Source organism: Epinephelus moara, chromosome 12 (assembly GCF_006386435.1).
Source record: "Epinephelus moara isolate mb chromosome 12, YSFRI_EMoa_1.0, whole genome shotgun sequence".
NCBI classification, from domain to species: Eukaryota; Metazoa; Chordata; class Actinopteri; order Perciformes; family Serranidae; genus Epinephelus; species Epinephelus moara.
In genome coordinates, this window is record NC_065517.1 from 41,131,672 (window position 1) to 41,152,470 (window position 20,799).

General features: G+C 41.4%; 1 protein-coding gene and 1 long non-coding RNA gene across 2 annotated transcripts in view; one reads left to right on the plus strand and one right to left on the minus strand.

Moving 5' to 3' along the window:
- The window catches only part of LOC126398334 (uncharacterized), a 672,738-nt gene that overhangs the window by 67,478 nt on the left and 584,461 nt on the right, over positions 1–20,799 (plus strand). The window lies entirely within an intron of this gene.
- Positions 1–20,799, minus strand: part of syndig1l (synapse differentiation inducing 1-like) — a 78,183-nt gene that overhangs the window by 20,069 nt on the left and 37,315 nt on the right. The window lies entirely within an intron of this gene.

Below are 20,799 nucleotides of genomic sequence, written 5' to 3' on the forward strand. Positions count from 1 at the left end.
GTTAGCCCAGCTAATCTACGATAACCATGTTATTAATTACAAAACGTCACATCCCCAGCCAGGAGTTTCTCAGGGCCATTCTGAGTACCTACTCCGAGGCAGGGACTTGTTTAGCCCCTGTAAAAGTTCCGGAACGCTGTCCTTCGGGGGTGGTTCCTGCGGCCCTGGCCCCGTAAAATTACCCCGAAGTTCCTGCGGTGGATACGGGCCTAATGAATCTTTGCTCTCTTCAAAGCCAGACTCCATTGACAAAAACAAAATTTAACTTCACTAAACACTGAAGCTGCTGGTCTACTGCTGCCCCCAACAGTTAGTTAGTTTGTGTTATTGTGTGATTTTGGTGTTTTGAGGGATAGATCAGATCCACTTAAGTCACACACTAACACAAACTAACTAACTGATCGAGGCCGTGACAGACCAGCAGCTCCTGTGCTCAGCAAAGTAAAATTACTATTTTTTTCAATGGAGTCTGGCTTTGAAGAGAGCGTAAATAAGTTTGACTTCCAGTTGGAAATATCTGTCTGGTTGGGACATACTGAGCATATGACTGGATAAATGAACCTTAGCTTATACTGCATGAGTTATGTGAGAATTTGTAAACAGATGTTTTGGTATAGTGTTGCTGCAATTTACCAATGTTCTCTATTCTTAGATTCTTTGTTCACTGTGGCTGTGTGCGGAATAAACAAAGTTTTCTTCACAAATTCAACATAACATGGAGTGAGTCATTTACATTCAAATGGTCATTTGAAGGGTAGAGTATATCATCAAGGGTACAGCCAGCAGCCGGTTAGCTTAGCTTAGCATAGCAGAATGACTCAAAACAGAGGCAACAGCTAGCCTAGCTTTGTCCAAAAGTAACAAAAGTCAGCGATCAGCACCTCTAAAGCTCACTACTTAACATTAAATCTGTTTGTTAAGTCCTTAGAAAAGCTTGAAAAGGACAGTTCGTGTTTTCACAGAGAGGTTATGTACGGAAGTGGCAACCGCACAGCCAAGGAATAGTTAAGTAATCAGTTGTAAAACCACAGCATGTCATTTTTATACTCCAGTTTTTATATTGATTCAATGAACAAGATATCATTTATTAATCAGCAAGCTTTGGAGGTGCTGGTAGGCTAATTTTGTTTGACTGAACATCTAGAACCAAGCTAGCTAGCTCCCCCTGCTTCCAGTCTTTGAGCTAAGCTAAGCTAACCGGCTGTTAGCTATAGCTTCATATTTACCGCTCAAACATGAGAGTGGCATCAATGTTCTTATCCAGCTCTTGGCAAGAAAGTGAGTGGCCGTACTTTCCATTCACAGAAACCATTTAATGATTAATTGCAACTTCAGACAAGACATAGTTACACACATAGTTTGGCACATTTCATGTCCCCACAAATATTTGGAGCCACCCTTGAGGCCAATCCGAATAAGTAAACAAAAGTAGCACCCTCTTTCGACAGGTAAGTGGACCAGTATCCTGAAAGTTTTGTAAAGTTGTTATCACTGGTGAAGTGCAGACAGTGACTGAGTCAGATCTCACTGAAACAGATAAAAAGTTTCTGTACAGGTAGAGGTGATTTTTAAGTCAACTGTGAGGAAAAAGAATCTCCATTCATCGAAAAAGGAAAAAGCCATTTGTGTAATGGGAAACAAAACATAAACGAGTCACTGCATGCCGGATCATTTCCTTCCACGTAATGTCACAGCTCGTATTCATGGACTTTTTGTGATGGCCCATTAGTTTCTCATTAGTTTTGAGATATGCAGATTCCTACATTTTGGCATCTAAACAACAGATGGCATTACAAAAAAAAGAGCTACGGTTGAAAGTACACTTCATTCGAAATGAGAAATAGTTATGAATCAAACACACCTCCTCCCTAAAGCTTTATGAAACTATTTCACGCTCCACGCAACATTCCTCACACAGAGCTGAAATGCCTTCAGCAAAGGAGAACAGACGCTCATACATCTGCATATTGTTTAGAGGCTTCTCACTCCTCATCCCGGAAATATCAGTGTGTATCACAGTTTCAAAGTTTGTTTTTTATGCCCACATCTGGCCACACAACCTTTAATGCACATATGAAAGTGCATTTTTCCCACCACAACAAAGGCACGACTAAGAACAGAGATTTATTTTCCACGCTGCCTGTAATGAAAAGAAATCACAGATTGAGGTCACGGTTTCTATATGAGCCATTAAGCTGCATCCTTCACACATCATCCTGTTTGAGGGATGATCCAGTATGAGGGTGGAACATGAGAAATAAATGAAAGACATCAAGGCTGACAATAAACTGTTGTGTCAGAGAAATTGAGTTCAGTATGAAGCTGAATATTTCAATCAGAGATGTGGGGGAAATCAGGCAAAACGTGGGGATGTTATCAAAAGTCCAATCATCACGTTTAAGATGGTAATCTGACAGAGGAAATGCTTTTCCTTCATTTCACATCTTGTTGCTGTGTAATCCTTATTTTTGTGAGTATTTTCAGAGGGTTTATAACTCTTAATCCGTGCATGTGGTTTTTGTGCTTGTGGTGTACCTAATGAATTTAGATTATTTCAGACACTGAGATTATGGCGTTCCCTCCGACCACAGATTGATATCTGTATAGAGGCCAGACACTTTTAGTCTTTTAGCAGAGCTGCAGCCGCCCCTGACGTGTGTTGGCCTCAGGCCTGGGCTGGAGTTGTCCACGTCTACGTTGGACAGAGTTGTTGGGTTTTCTGGGGCAGGTGTCGAGGCTTTAAAAAACATTTTGGCCTGTCTTGCCTTGGACCCGTGACTCCCTTTACTCCTGAATTTTCAGGGCATCTCTGGGCTGACTGTGTGCTATAAAATCCCAGTGGCAAAGGAACTGTTTAAATAACTGTTGTTATTTATTTATTCAACTTTTTTGGGTGTTTTAAATAGGGCTGCATGTCAATGGTATTAGCCGAATCAGAATAGTTTTTCTTACTTTGTACAATGACTGAATATTACATACATTGAAAAGTATTTCATGTCTCCGTCTGCTATGCATGCATAATATGATGTTAATTCCACTACAGAAGAGACTTGAGGATCACTAAAATTCAAATATCGTGCATCCCTAGTTTAAAAGTTTCAGATCTTTTTTTCAGATTTGACTTTAATAAAAGTCATAATAATACAGCGTTGAACAGCTCTGTTATAGGTCGACCAATTGTGGATTTTTATAGGCTGATATAATGATGGTAGTTTGGAACAGGAAAAAGCCGACAGCCGATTAATCTGCCAAACCAATAAATCGGACAACCTCTCCTGTCACGATTAGAAGTCCAGCAGTCAAAAGTTTGCTTAAGTAAAAGTACAAAATTATCAGTATCAAAATATACCTAAAATACCAAAGTTAAAGTGTTAATGCTGCAATCCATTTACCTCCGGAGTCATGAGTCAGAGCTGGGAATGACATCACACTCGAGTTGACCGCCTTCTGTTATATTCTGCACACACAAATACTTTAGCAACATGTCCACAGATAGAAATTGGACAGGACTGTGTGTGCAACTGTTTTACTGAGACACAAACAAGACAGAGGTGCTAATAAACAGTATAAGGGGCCGTACACATGCTGCGTTTCCTGTGCTGTCAAATTCATTGTTTTTAATGTAAACGCGCAGCAGGCATGCTCAAATGCCAGAGCGAAGCCGTTGCGACTGTCTTTCAGGGCACGATGGCTGCACCATGACATAAACAGAGTTCAACTTTTGGAACGCAGCAGCACACACCACATGACATGTGACGAGGAACAACCAATCACAGCTGACAGACATCTTTCCCTTCTTCTGTAAATATCAGTCTGTGATCAATACGGAGGAGAAGTTGATCAGTTTGGTGCAGGGCTGCCAGAGCTTTACATCTTTCTCATGGACAATATTTTTGGCTTAATACACACTTACAAAACAGCTCCTGGAGGAAGATCAGCTCTGCACTCAGGATTTCGGGTAAATAGGCTGTGATACGGTGCTGGTGAAGGCTGCTTAGCAACCTTAAATGTAACCTCCCTCCATGCTCTTGAAAGTTGGCACAGAAAAGGCACAAGACTAGCACCAAGTACCAGACCTCATGTTTTAGATGCAGCATGTGTACGCCCGCTAATGCTACAGCTTTCAATACTGCTGATGCACAGAGCTGCCATCTTGGATTTGGAGGTTGATGAAACCCAACTTCTGTACCTCAAAATTGTACTTAAGTCTGAGTTTCGAGTAAATGTACCTACATTGCAGCACTGTAAGAGTGGACAGTAACAAAGGGACAAAAACAAGTAAACAAGGGACGCTGTGGCTCATTGTCAGCACCTCAACGCTTAAACCACCACTGCATCCTTAAAGCTATAGCTTGGACAAACCACCACTGAAAAAATAATTAGGGTCAACTTAATACAAAGGTACATTTTTATGGCTGGATAATTTGAATGAATCAGGGCACTGCTCCTTAGTACAGGTAATTCTGTTGTGTACAGTGTGTGTTTTATTCCAGTAAGCAAGAGTGCAGTGTCATGGTGTTTGCTTTGTATTAAAAGTTAAATTACTGTTACTGGGTGAGTGTTGGGAATGAATTTGCTTTGAGGGGTGAAACAGTTGTCAATTAGTTTTAATAACATGCGGCCCTTACAGTCATGTTGCCTTATTAATGGTGGGGATTAGTGGGCGGGTGGTTGAATGTGTGGGGGCCCTGCCCACTAATGGTGGGGGAAACACACACGCGAACACTAATTTAATCCAAAAATAGACATCCTGGAGGACAAAACAAGTATATTAAACTCAGGGAGTGGCTGAGCAAGCAAAACCTCTCTAATCTGTCTCTGCAGCCTCAGACAATGCCACTCGGTGTTGTCAAGCTGTGAAGCTTATGAATGAACACAGACCCCTGCTGAGATGATCGATATATTTCCATGCGCTAAATGTGATGCGGAGGCACAGAAAGGTCATAACACATGAGCATAATGCGGCCTACATTCTGCATAATGTCATTCTGCCTTCATGGCCTTAAGCAAGCGCAGTCGAGCAATCTCTGCAGAGCCAGCCCCGCTCTGCTCTGCGCCTCAGAGCTTACTGACAATATCTGCACAGCCTTCTGGCTGTTTGGAGAATGAAAACATACATCATCCAGGGATGCTAGCTGCTTGGTTGGCTTAGGCTACTGGGGGAGAGGGAGAGACAAGAGGCAGAGGAAGTCAGTTAAGCAAGCCAACAATGGGGTCAGCTGGAGTCACTGCAGACCTGAGGGGTAGCATGATGCGAGTTCTACAGAGCCAGGCTTTCTTTGCTTTGAGCCTGGTATACTCTGAGATTTGTCCCGGATAAAAGATGACAAACATTAAAGAAACATGGTGATATCTTTGTGTCGTGGCTCTACAATGGTGGCCGTTGTCATGGTCTTGGGAACATGGTCTCTGGGATGACCATCTCACTATGTGACTGCTGTTACAACCTTCGTCTACTAACCAACCAATAGAAACGCAGCATGACATGAGGCACTGATCAGCACGACAATGCTAAATGCTAGTAGATGCTAGCAAATACACGTCGTGCTCTCATTGCAAAATTGGCATGCCAAGTTGGCCTCATTTCCCCAGCTACAACTGCATCCACATTCTCCTCCTCCTCCTCTTCTTCTTCTTCAGACTTTTTCAATGAAATATTATCTGTGATAAATGCCAATCACTTTTCTAATCGGTGTTATATCAGCTGTTATACCAGCAGTGTAAAACAAACTTCAGCAAATCAGAATAATCTAAAGTGGCAACATTATGGTTTGGTTCTGCATTTAATATGCAAGTAAATGTCATACTGATTAATAATATAGCAAACTATTAATATATATATATGTGTATGTATGCAGCTCTGTATGTATATATAGAGCTGCAATGATTAATTGATTAGTTGTCAACCATTAAATTAATCACCAACTAATAATTCATTAATCGGCTTGATAACTATTTTAAGTGAGAGAAAAAGTACAAATTCTGTGATTCCAGCTTCTTTAATGGGATTTTTTTTTTTTTTTTTTTTTGCTTCTCTGTGACAGTAAACTGAATATTTTGGGGTTTTGATTAGTATATAAATCATTAGTTGTTGACATATTAATGCATATTGCTACTTGAAAACTAAAACTGCACAGCTTTGTCGGGTGGCATCACTTATGTAACTTCATGGCTTGATAAGTTTGCATTTATTCCCTCAGATGAGAGCGTGTCACTTGTAGACTGACAAGTAAAGAGACTGACTGTAAAGTGATGCTGATTAGCGAAGGTGCTTTTTAGCCAGTTTCAAGCTGACCATGTGAGCCCTGTAGCATGTGTTACCATGGCGATCTAGCCAGGTTAAAAGAAAGCCACCTTTGTGACATGGAACACTGGCCTCAGACTAGGGCAGGGTGACAGGAAGAAAATCATAGTAATATTTTTGACCAAATACCTCAATATTAATATTGTAGGGTTGACTACTGGTGCTTTAAAAAAAAAAAAATTCACAATGTGATTTTTGATAATCATCAGTAATGTGGATATAATTGGTGCATTCGTTTTGTACTCGGAGGTCGGAAATTCCCAGTTCCCAGTCAGAAGTTAAAACTCAAACGCACTCTGAGATCGGATTTCCAACTCAGAAACTCGGAGCAACCGCTACAACCCTGACTTACAAGATGGCTGCCGGTCACATACATAGTGAGTAAACACACTGCTAAAGTACTGTTTACAGCAATTTTATCTTATTTGTTTCACATCAGGTCAGCCTCATCTGTGGCGTTCATCAGTTGGAGTGCATGATGGTTTTGAAGCTGTCTATTGGGCAACAAAGGCTTTCTTGCGGGCGTGCATTTTTTTTTCCGACTCTATTGGGCAACAAAGGCTTTCTTGCGGGCGTGCATTTTTTTTTCCGACTTGTCCACCGTCGTCAACTAGAATGCAAAAACTGTTGTCAACTTGGAGGTGACGTCATTGAATGCAAAAACTGTTGTCAACTTGGAGGTGACGTCATTCCCATTTCCGACTTCCGACCTCCGAGTACAAAACGAACGCAGCAAATGACTAAGTGGGTAAAGGCAAACAATAGAACAGCTAGAACAGTCTGGAGAGTTCAGGAAATGACATCATTTTACTGTGATGCAGCCTTTAAAACCAGGAAAAGACAACACTTACCATATCATGATATCCAAAATCTAACTGTACGCTCACACCAAAAGCGACCTGAGCTTCCAAAGCAGCGGAAGTCATTCATTTTCAATGAGAGCCCGGCGACTTGGGCGACCTGGTCGTCAGTTGCGTGTCTTGGGTGACCGGAGCGGCCCCGGAGCGGAGTTAAAACTCGTTTAACTTTATGGTAATGAGCTCTGACGCGGTTTGACAGCAACCAATCGGAATGCTGACGTGCTTCGATGAAGCGGGTCCCAGAGAACAAGCCATGTAACTTTGGTTCCTACAGCACACTTGTTCTGACAATGGATATCGAAGAGTTGATTACTTGCATTCACGCCCACTCAGTCCTTTATAACGTGTCGCTGTTTGGTTACAGAGACCAAAATAAAAAGAATGAGGCTTGGGACGGCGTCACGGAGGTAGTTGGTTGGTCTGGTGATTTTTAAAGTGTGTAATGTTTGTAATAGAGGAGAGAATTGCAGGCCAATGTTGCGACGTAGCATGCAAGTCTTCTTGCTTGGTTTGAATGGAGTGACATACATTTTCTGTTTTCATTGACCAAATATAACTTTGTGTTGGCCAACTATGAGCTTTCTGACTGGACAACAACGAGCAGCAACTACGCTGCTTTCAAGCCAGTAGTCGCTTTGTGGCTCCTTTAAATTGACAAGCACGATCGAACGTTCAGTGATTCACGTGATGAGCGACTAGAGCGACCAAAGCTGCCACAGATATTTTTGACACTCGTGCTTCTTGGGCGTCCATGACAGACTTTGCCTCTTTGGAAGCTTCTGGTGTGAACGTACAGTGGGACCATATCTAGTCTCATATCACGATATCGATATAATATTGATGTATTGCCCAGCCCTAACTGACATCAACCCAGTTACTTGAAGAAATGTTTGCATATTCCTTTCTGCAAACCATGGATACGTCATATTTGTACGCTATTATGTAACAGATCTGTTGAATTTTTAATAATAAATAATAATACATTTTATTAATAGGCGCCTTTCAAGAGTCTCAAGGTCACCTTACAGGCAGAGATAGGGATAACAACAGGTTTAAAAAGCCAATAAAATTCACTGTTAACAGTGTACATTTTACATTTTAATATGTGGTTAGGTTTAGGCTATTTGTTATTGTTAGAAAAAGATCATGTTTTGACTTTAAATACTCGGTTTTGGGGGAACAGTCCCGCAGGAAACACAACGATGTCTCGGTTAAAAAACAACCACCATCGTGCTACTATCACGGCAGGAGAAGCTGCGATGCCTCGGTAGAAAAACAAATGCTTTTCGTGACACTATCCAGCAGGAAGCACAGTGATGGGTTGCTACAAAACACCCACATTTTGTCCCAAATGGAAACAAAGCAACGACTCACTAAATCACAACCGGTTTTGTTGTTTGTCTTTGGTCAACATTGGTCTGCAGTGGCCTCAGCGTCTCTCCAAGGTGGCACGCCATCCATCATCCCCTCCACTTCTCCACTGATACACTCAGCTCATATACTACGTCACTTCAAAAGGTTAATATGATATGTATGAAACGTGCAAATTTTACATATTCGTGATTTGAAGCATACAATGCCAATGTTTTCCTCTGGCAACTGGGTTGCTTTAAACTCAACACACCTCTGCAGACAGGGCTGCATGTTCTGTACAGGAAGCTACATACAGACCTGTCTGGATGTTCAGGAAGGTCGTTAATCATGACACTTTAAAATGGCTGCAGGAGATCTAAAGCAGAAGAAAAGAGGCCACTCTGCAGAGCCGTCTCATGGAGCGATTATTAGAGAATGATTACACAAATATCTGTTATTCTTCCTCATTTCATGTCTGCCATGAATTCAAATCACACTCTCAGGAAGTTGTGCGGACCAGAAGATACAGGTCAGACCTGACAGACTGTGGATTTACTGAGAAGCCGTGTTTGATTTGAAGTAAACAGAATTTTTGTTTACCAATTTCCTACCTGACTTTTAATGAGCATGTGTGTGCGTGCGTTGACATTCGCTCACCACCTCCCCCTATACCCGAAAGTCCTAATGACTATGCATGCCGGTGCTGCTGGCTGCGCTCAGATATGTCTTGTGGGGCGTAAATCCTGTCAACATGTGGCAACAGGCTGACAGGTAATGAAGAACTAATGGATGGTTTCACCACTCTGCCATGACAGCATAACCAAGAGGAGGCCTCGTGTCATTTACTTGTTGCCAGATTGTCTCCGCAACCTACAGGAACTGTCCCCCTGTCCACCCTTCTTTTTTATTTTATTTTTTTACCTCCTGCTCTCCAGTCTCCCCGGAGATATGTCTTTGTACCTTTTTGTCCGATGTGGTGTGAATGTCTTGTACCATAACTCCTGTGTGGGAGGCAGGTAATGACATGAGGATGGCATGAGGGCTGAACATGAATTTTTATGTATTTTTGGATTGCACCTCTCCGCTGTGTACAAAGTGTCTCGCAGGATGTCACATTTATTTGATTTTCTTTTTTTATTTGTGATGTGCCAACATGTTTACAAATTCAAACCAAGCACGGCGGAGATGATCCCCCGTTCATGATTTACTTATGACAGTAAAATAAATAAATAAATGTGGGCTTTGTGCCCAGTCCACATGTCGTGACTGCAAAAAGACACGGTGAATCCGGCTGGATCTCTGTGAAAGCACGGTCATGTTACAATGTTTTTTTTAGTCAAAGAACGCTGTCGTTATTATTTATTTTCATTCTTCTTCTGTCCCCATTCAAATAAAACACTAATAATAAATGTGTCCGAAGCTTATTTTCCTTGAGAATATATCAAAATCAGTCAGTTTTCTTTATGTAGTTCTCTCTTGTGGGAGCTGAATTCTTCAGTTAGATGCCACAGGCCTCTACAGGGGAAAACGTTAATATATATTTTACCCAGTACATCCAGCGAAGTCAGTGAGTCCATGAAAATGGTTCAATCTAAAGGATAACTTTGGTATTTTCCAACCTGGACCTTATTTTTCCATGCTGTTGTGTCTAAGTGACTAATGGAAACAACAATTTTTTAAAATTGGTCCAGTATTGAGCGAGAGGGCTGCAGCCAGCAGCAGCGAAAACTGGCTGCAATGTAATCCCTGCAGGAAACCAAACACTGCCAATTTACATCCACTAACAGTGTTTGTTTTTACCACTGACAGGTTCAGATTGTTATTTTAAGTGTCTGACAGCATTATGGAAAGGATCCCTACAAAGATAGATGTTTTTGTTAAAGAGTAAGATCCTTTTGTTTAAACAGAAGTTTAAACCTGAAATCGCTGCTCCAAACACACCAGACTCCATTTAAATAAACAGTAATTCAAGTGTGTATAGAGGCTGCATGTTTACACATTGAGCTGGGTGAATTAAGGGTTTATTTCAACCAAACCAGAGCTGGTGATTGTTGAAACAGTGGAAAGACAAAGCACTACGGCTTTTGTGAGTTTCATTTGTTTCTGTCAACTTTGAACGAAAGTGTTTTACAATAATAAAATTACTGTTTATTTAAATTTAGTCTGGTGGTTTTGGTGATAGTCTGTTTTTAGTTCAACAAAAAACATCTATCTCCATTGTGATCCTTTCTATAATGTTGTCAGACACCTATAATAACAATCTGAGCCTGTCAGTGGCACAAAACAAACACTTTCAGTGGACGTGTATGTTTTACGATGATAAAATTGCAATTCATTTAAATGGAGTCTGGTGGGTTTGGTGATAGCTGTTTTGTGGCTGTTTCTGGTTAAACAAAGTGGATCTTACTCTTTAACAAACGGTCTGTCTCTGTAGGGTAGGGATGTCCCGATCCAGCTTTTTCACTTCCAATCCGATACCGATATTACAGCCTTGAGTTTTGGCCGATACCGATCCGATCCAAGCGCGTATTATACATATTCACTTATTGTGTTGTCAGTCATGTTAGAAAAGGTTTGATCAAGCGATATTACTCTAACAAGAACAACTATTTAATCAGGTTAGTTAGAATGATCAACAACAGTTAGTATGAGAAACTGACCTGTTTATTGTTAACAGGGTTAAATAAACAAACTTTAAACTTGAACATTAACATTAAAAAAAATATATAGCTGGTTTGCTTTGGCTGCTTTGGCCCCTTAATAAATAGAAAATGAATCAACACAAGAAATCTTTAAATGTCTAACATTGAAATTAAAATAGCAGCAAGACTCCACACACTTGTGCTTTGGCCCCCTAATAAATAAAAAATAGATTAACACCACAAGACACTGTTGGCATTTAACAAACAATGCAGCCTTTCCTTGTCAGTTATTTTAGTAGTGTCAGTGCCAGCCTGGTGCTGCTGTTTCCTGTGTGTCTGCATGCTGGCCTGGTGGATTGATAGTAAGTGCTGGAGCGGATCACTGGAATGGACTGCTTGAATCGCGGAGCGCTGGGCTGGGTGGAAAACCTGGATCCAGATTCCATGAATTCCGGAATTCTGGATTGGCATTTTTCCATGCAGTCCGATCCGATGCCGATGCACGTTTTTTGCTATATCGGCGGCCGATACCGATCCGAATATTGGATCGGGACATCCCTACTGTAGGGATCCAGACACTGGGTGAATTAAGGATTTAATTTTAACCAAACAAGAGTTGGTGGTTGTTGGAACAATGGAGGAACAAACCAAGATAGCTTTTGTTTGTTTTATTTTGCTTCTGTCAACTTTGAATGACGCGTGTTTTATGATGATAAAATTACTGTTTGTTTAAGTGGAGTCTGGTGGCTTTAGCAAAAGAGACACATTCCATTAGGCCTACACAACACGACCCTACAAACTGCGCCCACCAACAGTACAAGACATACCCATCAACATGCCAGTTATTTGAACCCTGCTGCTACAGCGCGACGTTGTAGTGAATAAATATGAGGCCGCATGTGGCAATAATCCACTTTATAATTAATTGTCGATGAAGACGTCATTCACCTTATAAGTAACGAGATGTAATCCTTGGCCTAACTTTAACCATGTTTACTTTAATCAAATTAGTTAGCTAAATGCTAACGTAGCATTTCCTTCAGGGCTTTCACTCTGGACCAAGGAGCTGACCATGGACTGATGTGTATACATGGTGGGGGATCATGTCGCTGCTCTAGCTGCAGTTATACCGTCTTGGCTGTTTCTGGTCAAAAAGGTTGAAAGAGGCAACAGACAGCATCTTTTCCTAAATATATCATGATGAAAATAATGTGGGTTGCACAGGGTAGTGTCCACAGTAAAATCAGACTATCAGCGTTTACATAGGTTACTTAGTTATGGTTGGAAAAAATCTGCTTTACGGCAGGAAACGCATCATGTATTGGTCGGTCAGCCAATCAGGGACTGGAGCTGGTCCTTATGAGGAGTTGGGCATGAGATAGTTGAGTCACGAGCACAATGGCAGACGGACAAAGTTTGGAGACAAGTGAAAAACGGCCTAGCAAAAGAAAAGGAGCTCCTCTGTGTGAGGAGGCAAAGAAGAGCAAAAAGGAGAGTGATAAAAGAAGAGGAAAAACAAGAGTAAACCTCAGTCAGGCGTTCAAGAGATGGAGGGAGCTCCGTGACCAAAGAGGCTTCAAAACCCATGTCCAGCTAGCTTTCTTTCTAATGGATCAGTAAGTAACACGGCTAAATGTTAGCTAGACCAGAGAGGACTGTACTGTACTGGCTGCTAGTTCATTCCTAGCTGGCCAGCATCGCAAATCGCCGCAACCAGGGAGCGGGTAGCGAGTGTTGGTCGGCTGACATCCTGGTTGCCATTCTACGGCAGCCCTCGGACAGTGATACCCCCCTCCCTTCCTTCTGTTCTCTTCTCACGGAGGCAGCTATCCACGCACATCGCCCAGCTAAGTTACGCCCAGCTAAGTGAACACTGGACTTTGTTTCCCATTCAATTTGAGCTCCAACCGGCCGCATGGTTTCCATACGGTAGCGTTTATTCTAGAATGGGGACTGTTTACATGTGCATATTGGTATAATTCCACTGTGTCTACTGTTGTTTGTACTGGTACTGTACATATTGGTATCATTTACTGTGAGCTGTTTGTACTGGTACTGTGCATATTGGTATCATTTACTGTGAGCTGTTTGTACTGGTACTGTGCATTCTGCTATAATTATTTGCATTACTATTTGTTTTTTCTTCAGATAAATCTGATAATTGTTGCTCGGTCTCTTTACTCATTTATTTAGTAGAGTGTCCACACACCTTCTCATTCTACACATACATAGAGGTGTACTGGTGGCTTTACAGCCTACATTTTATTTAACTTAGAGTCTAATAGAGTCATATTATTGATTATCTCTGATCCCCACGCTCAATTTGGTCGTTGCGACAATGCGACACAATACCACTGACGCTAGGTGGCACTAAACCCACCACACTCCGTTTAAATAAACAATAATTTTATCATCATAAAGCACACTTCAGTCAAAGTCAACAGAAGCAAAATAAAACTCACAACTGTCTTGGTTCATCTTCCCACTGTTCCAACAACCATCAACTCTTGTTTGGTTGAAATAAACCCTTAATTCACTAAATTAGATGTGTAAACACGCTGCCTCTATACATGCTAAAATTACTGTTTATTTAAATGGAGTCTGGTGCATTTGGCGGAGGCGATTTTGGGGCTGTTTCTGGTTAAAGAAAAAGGATCTTACTCTTTAACAAAAAGGTCTATCTCTGTAGGGATCCTTTCTATGATGTTGTCAGACACTTATAATAACACTGTGAGCCTGTCAGTGGCAAAAAAAAGTACTTTTAGTGGACATACATAGACGGTCTTCCATTGTTGTTTTGGTGCTGCTGTCTGCAGCACTCTCAATACTATGCTCGATACTCGACCAATTCAAAAATTGTTGTTCCAATTAGTCACTTAGACACAAAAACATGTTGAAATAGGGTCCATGTTGAAAAATACATTAGTTACCCTTCAAGGTTTTCTCTAAGACTCGCTTGCCTGAATGTACAGGAGAAACTACACACCACAAACTCACCACAAATTACAGAGCACACTGAATCACATTAAATCAAATTAATATTGTCTTTTCAACCATTTTACGAAGCAAAAACCGGCAGCTGAGATTACATAAATTAATTGGTTTATTGTGCAGCTACACCAAGGTGGAGGTATCGAGAGAGAAGTGGATGCAGGAAGAAACTACTTTACAACCAAAGGGAATTCAATTACTTGGCTGAATGCATAAGCAAAGTTAATGAGCGAATGCCATTAAAGATGCAACGCGGCACAAAATGACATTTTCAGCATATTCACAATCCTGATGGAGAATAAGGTATTCATTGGGAAATTGTAAAAACCACACATGATGTCATGCTTTGATTGCAACGGCGCCCTGTGTCCATGAGAAAGCACCGCATTTTGAAAGGGAGCAGGCACAAGTCATTAGAATCTGCGCCCTCTTTAATAGTCCGATCTCAGTTAATTATATTCCAACAAAAGATGGTGCATGTTCACTTTGCATAAGAGTCATCTGTGGGTCATCTGGCCTCCCTGTCTGTCACCAGACAGTTCTCGCCAAGACAATATTCAGTCGCACCCTTTGCATCCTAATGCAGCATCACTACAACGTACACTCTGTACTCCTGCTCCAGATGGTCATGTTAAGTTATTCCAGGTCAGGAGCTCACGGCCCCAGATGTGTCCGAGGTGTTCTCTTTGGGGTTTGTAATTTATCAGGCGGTGTGATTGAGTGCTACCAAAGGGGGATGACTGGTAAAAAGAAATACAAGCTTTACTGCGCGGCTAATAAGACCTTGTGATTTACGCACTGCCTGCGCTCAGCAGCCCTGCGAGGTCCACCACACTCAGGAACCTCAGAGGGACACTCAGTCACAGAGCGTGTGATCGCAATGATAAGAGCCTCGTCATGATGCAGTCCTCTCAAACATGTATTACAGTCGTCGGGGGGGAGTAGTACTACCTGCGGTGAATTAATGAACACAATATTTGTTATTTCTTTCTTTCCGTTGCCCCGTGGCCTCTTGTTGACAGGTGTGCAATTTAGGATGTTGTAATGAGGCAACAACAAGGAAACTCTGCACATCACGCCTCGCACTGTTGTTGCTTTGTAAACAGGTGCAAATGCACAAGCAAAACTGTGTTTTGAAGAAATTGCTGATTAAATCTGACAAAAACTAAGAATTTATTTTCCTGTAAAACAGAATTCTTCATGTAAATTCCTCGTTATTAGAGAGAAACACAAAACAAAAACAGTTGTTCTGGCGCCCCAGTGGCCTACGTGTTTTAAGTGCCGATTATGCCTGGTTTGAGTCTGGCCTCGGACCTTTCCCTTTCATTCATGTCTCTCCCACCTCTCATTTCCTATCACGTCTCTTGTGTGACTCTTTAAAATGCTTTTAAAAGCTAAAAAAATGGCTTTTTTGTAGATTAAAGGAAGTGTTAAACTTGCATAATCCATAGATCAACTCAAAGACCAAGTCAAGTCGCAGTTATTTGCATCCACGTCTGCCCAGAGTCATATGTCGCAATGACAGTTGCTTCAAATATGGATGTTGCTGCAAAGAAGCTAAAAATTCGAAACCGTGGATGCTTCACACACATCTTCAACCTGTCAGCACAGAAGATCATACAATCAGCACAGTTTCAAGATTAGTGTCACCAACTCAGTATCCCACCAAATGTCCCCTTCTGTTCCTGAGATATGACGTTAAATAATGGCCAGTAAACTGAACACTATGATGTCACAGTGAAGCTGATTTTTGGCCTTTTGGATAAAAAATGTCATCACCTTGGGGCGCCCATTAGCTTTACATGTTGTCCCCCCCTTCATTCAACAACTGTCCTTTGAATTTAAGGCAGGAAAGCCCTAAAAAATACCTTAAATGTTATGACTGTTGTTTAATCCTATTAGGTTTTAGAGTAAAACGTTGCCATATGAATTCTATTGTTATGGCCAATTAAATGTTTCATTAAGTCAGTGACCTTTGATGATCGAATTGTAATCAGTTCATCATTGACTCCAAGTGGCTTTTTGGGACAAATTTGGGGAAATTCCTGCAAGACATTCTTGAGATATCGTGTTCACGAGAATGGGATGGACAGACTGACAACAGTTTACAACACGCTTACACTCTGTTTGTTAGAGTGGATTGCTAGTAGGTGAAATAATCCAACACTGATGAGGAAAATATTAATAATGTTCTCTATAATGTGAACATAGCAGAGAGAAGAGCAGAGCTGCTTTCTGAATCGCTATTAAGAGAGACACTGTGCACATTAACGCACAAAGAACAGTGTAGCTTTGATTATGTCAGATGCTAAAAGTTAAACTTAAACATCCCACAATGTTTGCTGCAGTAACATTACTGCTCTGACTGCGTTACTCTCAGCAGAATACCGCTAGCTTCTCCAGTTTACAGCAGTGTGCCAGGTGCAGATATACCTGGCTTTTTAAGAGAATAGGAGAAGACACTCTGATCGGTCAAATTCATGTTATGCCCAAACACACCTTTGATTAATAAAGGAACTAAATACAACCCCTTTCCCCCTTGCATGCTACTATGCACCCAGATTATGTGCCGTTTAACCAGCAAAAGAGGAGTTGCACCAGTCGCTGTGGAGTGTGTGCTATAGATCGTTTGAACGTGTTTCAACAAGCAGGCGCAGAATATGTGCCTGCATTAAACCAATTAAATGAACTCCCTAACACTTGATCCAAAAGCTGCAGATGGGACTGGATTAAACAGTCCAATGCACAGACTCATGCACTCATGAATGCACAACACAACACTACATCCAAAGATCCAAACTCAAATTTCAGCTGCAGTAAAACTAAAACCAACACCTTCCTACATGTTGAGACACATGTCGCTCTGACTGAGACTGCAGCATCAGAGTGAAGCAGCTTGCATCTATAATTCAGAGGGTAATCGATTTGCCTGTGCATATAGCCGTTTAATACGCCATATGACAAGACTGTATTACATATTTACACCAAGTGAGAAGGTGAGCCGCAGAGTGGAGATAAGGCTGAAAAGCAAGGTATTGTAACTGCCAACTGATTACATGTACATCACAGAAACAGCCTCACCTCCCTTTAATTTCTTCTGGAATAAAAAAAATCTAAATCCAACAGACTGATGGACAATCGTTCCACAACTGCCATCCCAAAAAACTGCTTCGATTGGTAACATGTAATCATCCCTGGAGGGCAGATATTACTCAAAACTGTGGCATTACAGAAGCATTTCTCTCATTGTTTACTTTTTAATACTGTGAGCTGCCGTTCAGGCAAGGATTAAGAAAGCACCAGTGAGGTTTGGCAGGGAAACAATGCTGTGCTACTTTATTTCTTTTTCAGGAGATTTCAAAACCAAGAACAAGGAGAATGTTTAAATATTTTCTAGTTACTGCTTCAACCAAAGTTTCACATCACAACAGTTTTGACTTTTGACATTAAAAATTAAAATCATATGTTCATATACTGCTGAAATATAACTGATGCAAGTAAAGAAGACAGGAGTGGAGCCAGGGTTTGAATTTCTCTTTTTACCTCTCTTTTGTCATTATGGACAAACCATGTCTATCACTTTCCATGTGAACAATGAAGTAAAACACTATCAATGTTTTTCAGGAGAGACTGTCTGAAAATGTGTGCCATTATTCCCATATTTTAAGCCCTATTGCATCCCCTCAATCTTTATGATGGTCCACTTTATTAGGCCATTTAGAACAGCTATTAACTTTTGATTGCTTATGAGGTCAAACAATTCGTCACCCCGGCCCTTATGCGGTTGGTTTTATGCCTCCACACCGGCAACAGCCATGGCTGGAGGCATTGTGTTTAGTTGTACATACGTCCAGCCGCACATTCTTGTGAACATTATATTCCACAACAACTTGAGGGAATTTCTTTAGTTCAGTCAGGACCACTTCAGTCAAAGAAAACTTTATTTCAGTTTGCGGTATGGCTCTGTTCTGGGGCCTCTCTGCTTTTTCTAGGCCTATCCAGAAAGCCTAAAGCGGAGAGAGTACACCTCACTGCCCTTCCATGTGCATACCAGGAAAGCCTGAGGCAGAGAGCAAACCTCCCTGCCCTTCCATGCACCTACATAGAAAGCCTGCGGCAGAGAGCAAACCTCCCTGCCCTTCCTTGCGCCAACATGGAAAGCCTAAAGCAGAAAGAGCAGCAAAGATACCCCGAGAACAGAACAGAGCAGCATCAGTGCAGAACAGAAATGACATTGATAGTCCAACACAGCATGAAAAGGAGGAGCTGGGGTGGAGGCAGGTTGCAAAACAGCTTGCAGAGGAAGCAGCAACAGTAGGCAGGTCAGAGCAGTTTAAATAGGGCCCCCTGAATGAGATTCGCCAATTGGTTGCATAGAAAGGAATCATGTGATCTATCAGCTGACTCCTTCCATCGATCAGCTGCTCCATCAGGTGACTGGGCTGCTTGATTTCAGCTGATGTAGCTGGAATGTGAGCTGAGCTTGACATCATGTCCTGCCTGAACTAACACTATGCTCAATATTTGGCGATGAACTGATTAGATTTTGGTGGTCAAAGGTCACTGTGACTTCTCAAAACATTTTTTGTTTAAGGATAAATGCAGATCATACAGGGTTACAGCTGAAACAATATTTTTCACTTTTGATTTTTCTTTTCTTTAGCAAACATCCCTCCGGCCTCTACCTTCAAAGTCCATTAAGATACAGGGTCAACACACAATGACATTGATTCCATATAAATAATAAAGCACAGTAGACAGAATGGATAAATAAAAGAAAAGAAAGGAAAAAAGGAGGAGAGAAGGTCTTGTAAATAACAGTGCCTGTGAGTGAATATTGTATAATTACATAATATTCCTCTCCTATTCAAGAGGGAGTTTTCGGACGCTGTTAAAATACACTATCAAGCATTGTCATTTCTTATTGAAACGGTCTTCAGAGCCCCTGAGAGTGAATTTATCTTCTCAAGTTTAAGAGAAAAATACCAGGTCCTTAAGCCAGACAGAGGCTGACAGGGGATTAGGGGACTTAAATTCTAGCAAAATTCTGCAACGAGCTGGTAGAGATGTAAATGCCACCATATCTGCCTGTCCGGCAGTCAGAGTAGTGAGGTCCTCTGGAAACACAAAAAGTGCTGTGAGGGTGCAGAGCTGCCAATCCATTTCTAAAATTTTAGACAGGGTTAAAAAACAAAAGCCTGGAGGTTGTTTGGTTTGGGGCAAGGTCTGCAGGGTGTTGTTACAGGGGTCACATCTAGTGTCAACACTTGGGTAGATCTCTGCAAGGCTTGCTTTACTGAAGTGCGTACAGTGAAAGACCTTGAATGAAGTGATTACGTTTTGTATCCAGAAGTAAACTTCATTGTGACACCATAATGTTCTGCATAAACACTTTTCTGGCCATTGTTCAACATCATATCTCAGGAACAGATGGGAAGACATTTGGTGACACTAATCTTGAAACTGTGCTGATTGTATAGATCTTCTGTGCTGTCGGATTTCAGGTGTGTCAATCATCCGTGCTTTGGAATTTGTAGCTTCTTTGCAGCAACATCCACATTTGAAGTATCGTCTGCTGTCATGGTTACAACTTCATGCTTTGTTCTGTCCCTCTGGTAGTCCATCACAAGCTTACTGGTTTTACTGATGTTGAGTTTCATGTGATTGTTACTGCACCATGAGAAGAAGCTCTCTATAGCCCCATTCCCACTGGGAAACAAAAAACCCCAGAACATCTGGCTCTCTTCTGTAGTGGGAAGGTTGATCAGCATTCATTCTGGGGAAAAATGCTCTGCAGTTGTCAGGTATTTACTTATATTCATAGTTCCAGCTTTGATCAACAGTGATGGAACATGACACCGGGGTGGACAAACTAAAGCCCAGTTCAGACCAAAGATTTGTGACAAGACGAGTTGAAACGAGCAACTACTTGTAATGCACCGTTCTGCAATGTTCTAAAAATCTGCTGGTTCACACCAATGCAACTAGATGAGATGGCGTATCATCTCTAGTCAACAACTCTCTGTGCTTCTGTTCTTATTTGCAGCTTTTCAGGTTTACTTTGTGGCTGAATATAATTTGTAGCTTCTTAAAATATGAATGAGTATAGTGATAGTAAGATACTGGCTACAGCTGCATTTGTAGTGGTCATTTCGACTTGACCAGCAGACTTTGCCACAAGCCAATTGGCAGTAGAAACAAGTGGCATGCTTTACGCTTTAAAACCTTGCCTCTTTTGCGGCGTGATTCAACAACACACTGCCACAAATGTCTGTCTCCATCCAAGCAGTGCTCGGACATCATTCCAAATTAGTCAGCTTCGAAATTAAAAGAGAAATTTAATAAGTATCAGATATGAAAAAGTAGTAACCACCATGACATTTTCACTGGCCTCCATGCTGCTTTCTACTGTTTACTAACCAGGGGCCATATTCACGAACATTCTGAGAACTCTCTCAGAGAGCTCCTAACTTAGCCTAAATATTTTTAGTAATGAGTCCTAGTCTAGGAGTGATTCAGGAAAGTTCTCAGAGCAACTCTGAGCAAGGAAGGGACAGAAACTTTTACTTTAGTGAGGAGGTGTGGTCGACCCTGTTGCTAGGTGTGATGCATTCTTTTAACAGATGTGATTGGTTGTCACAGACATGCC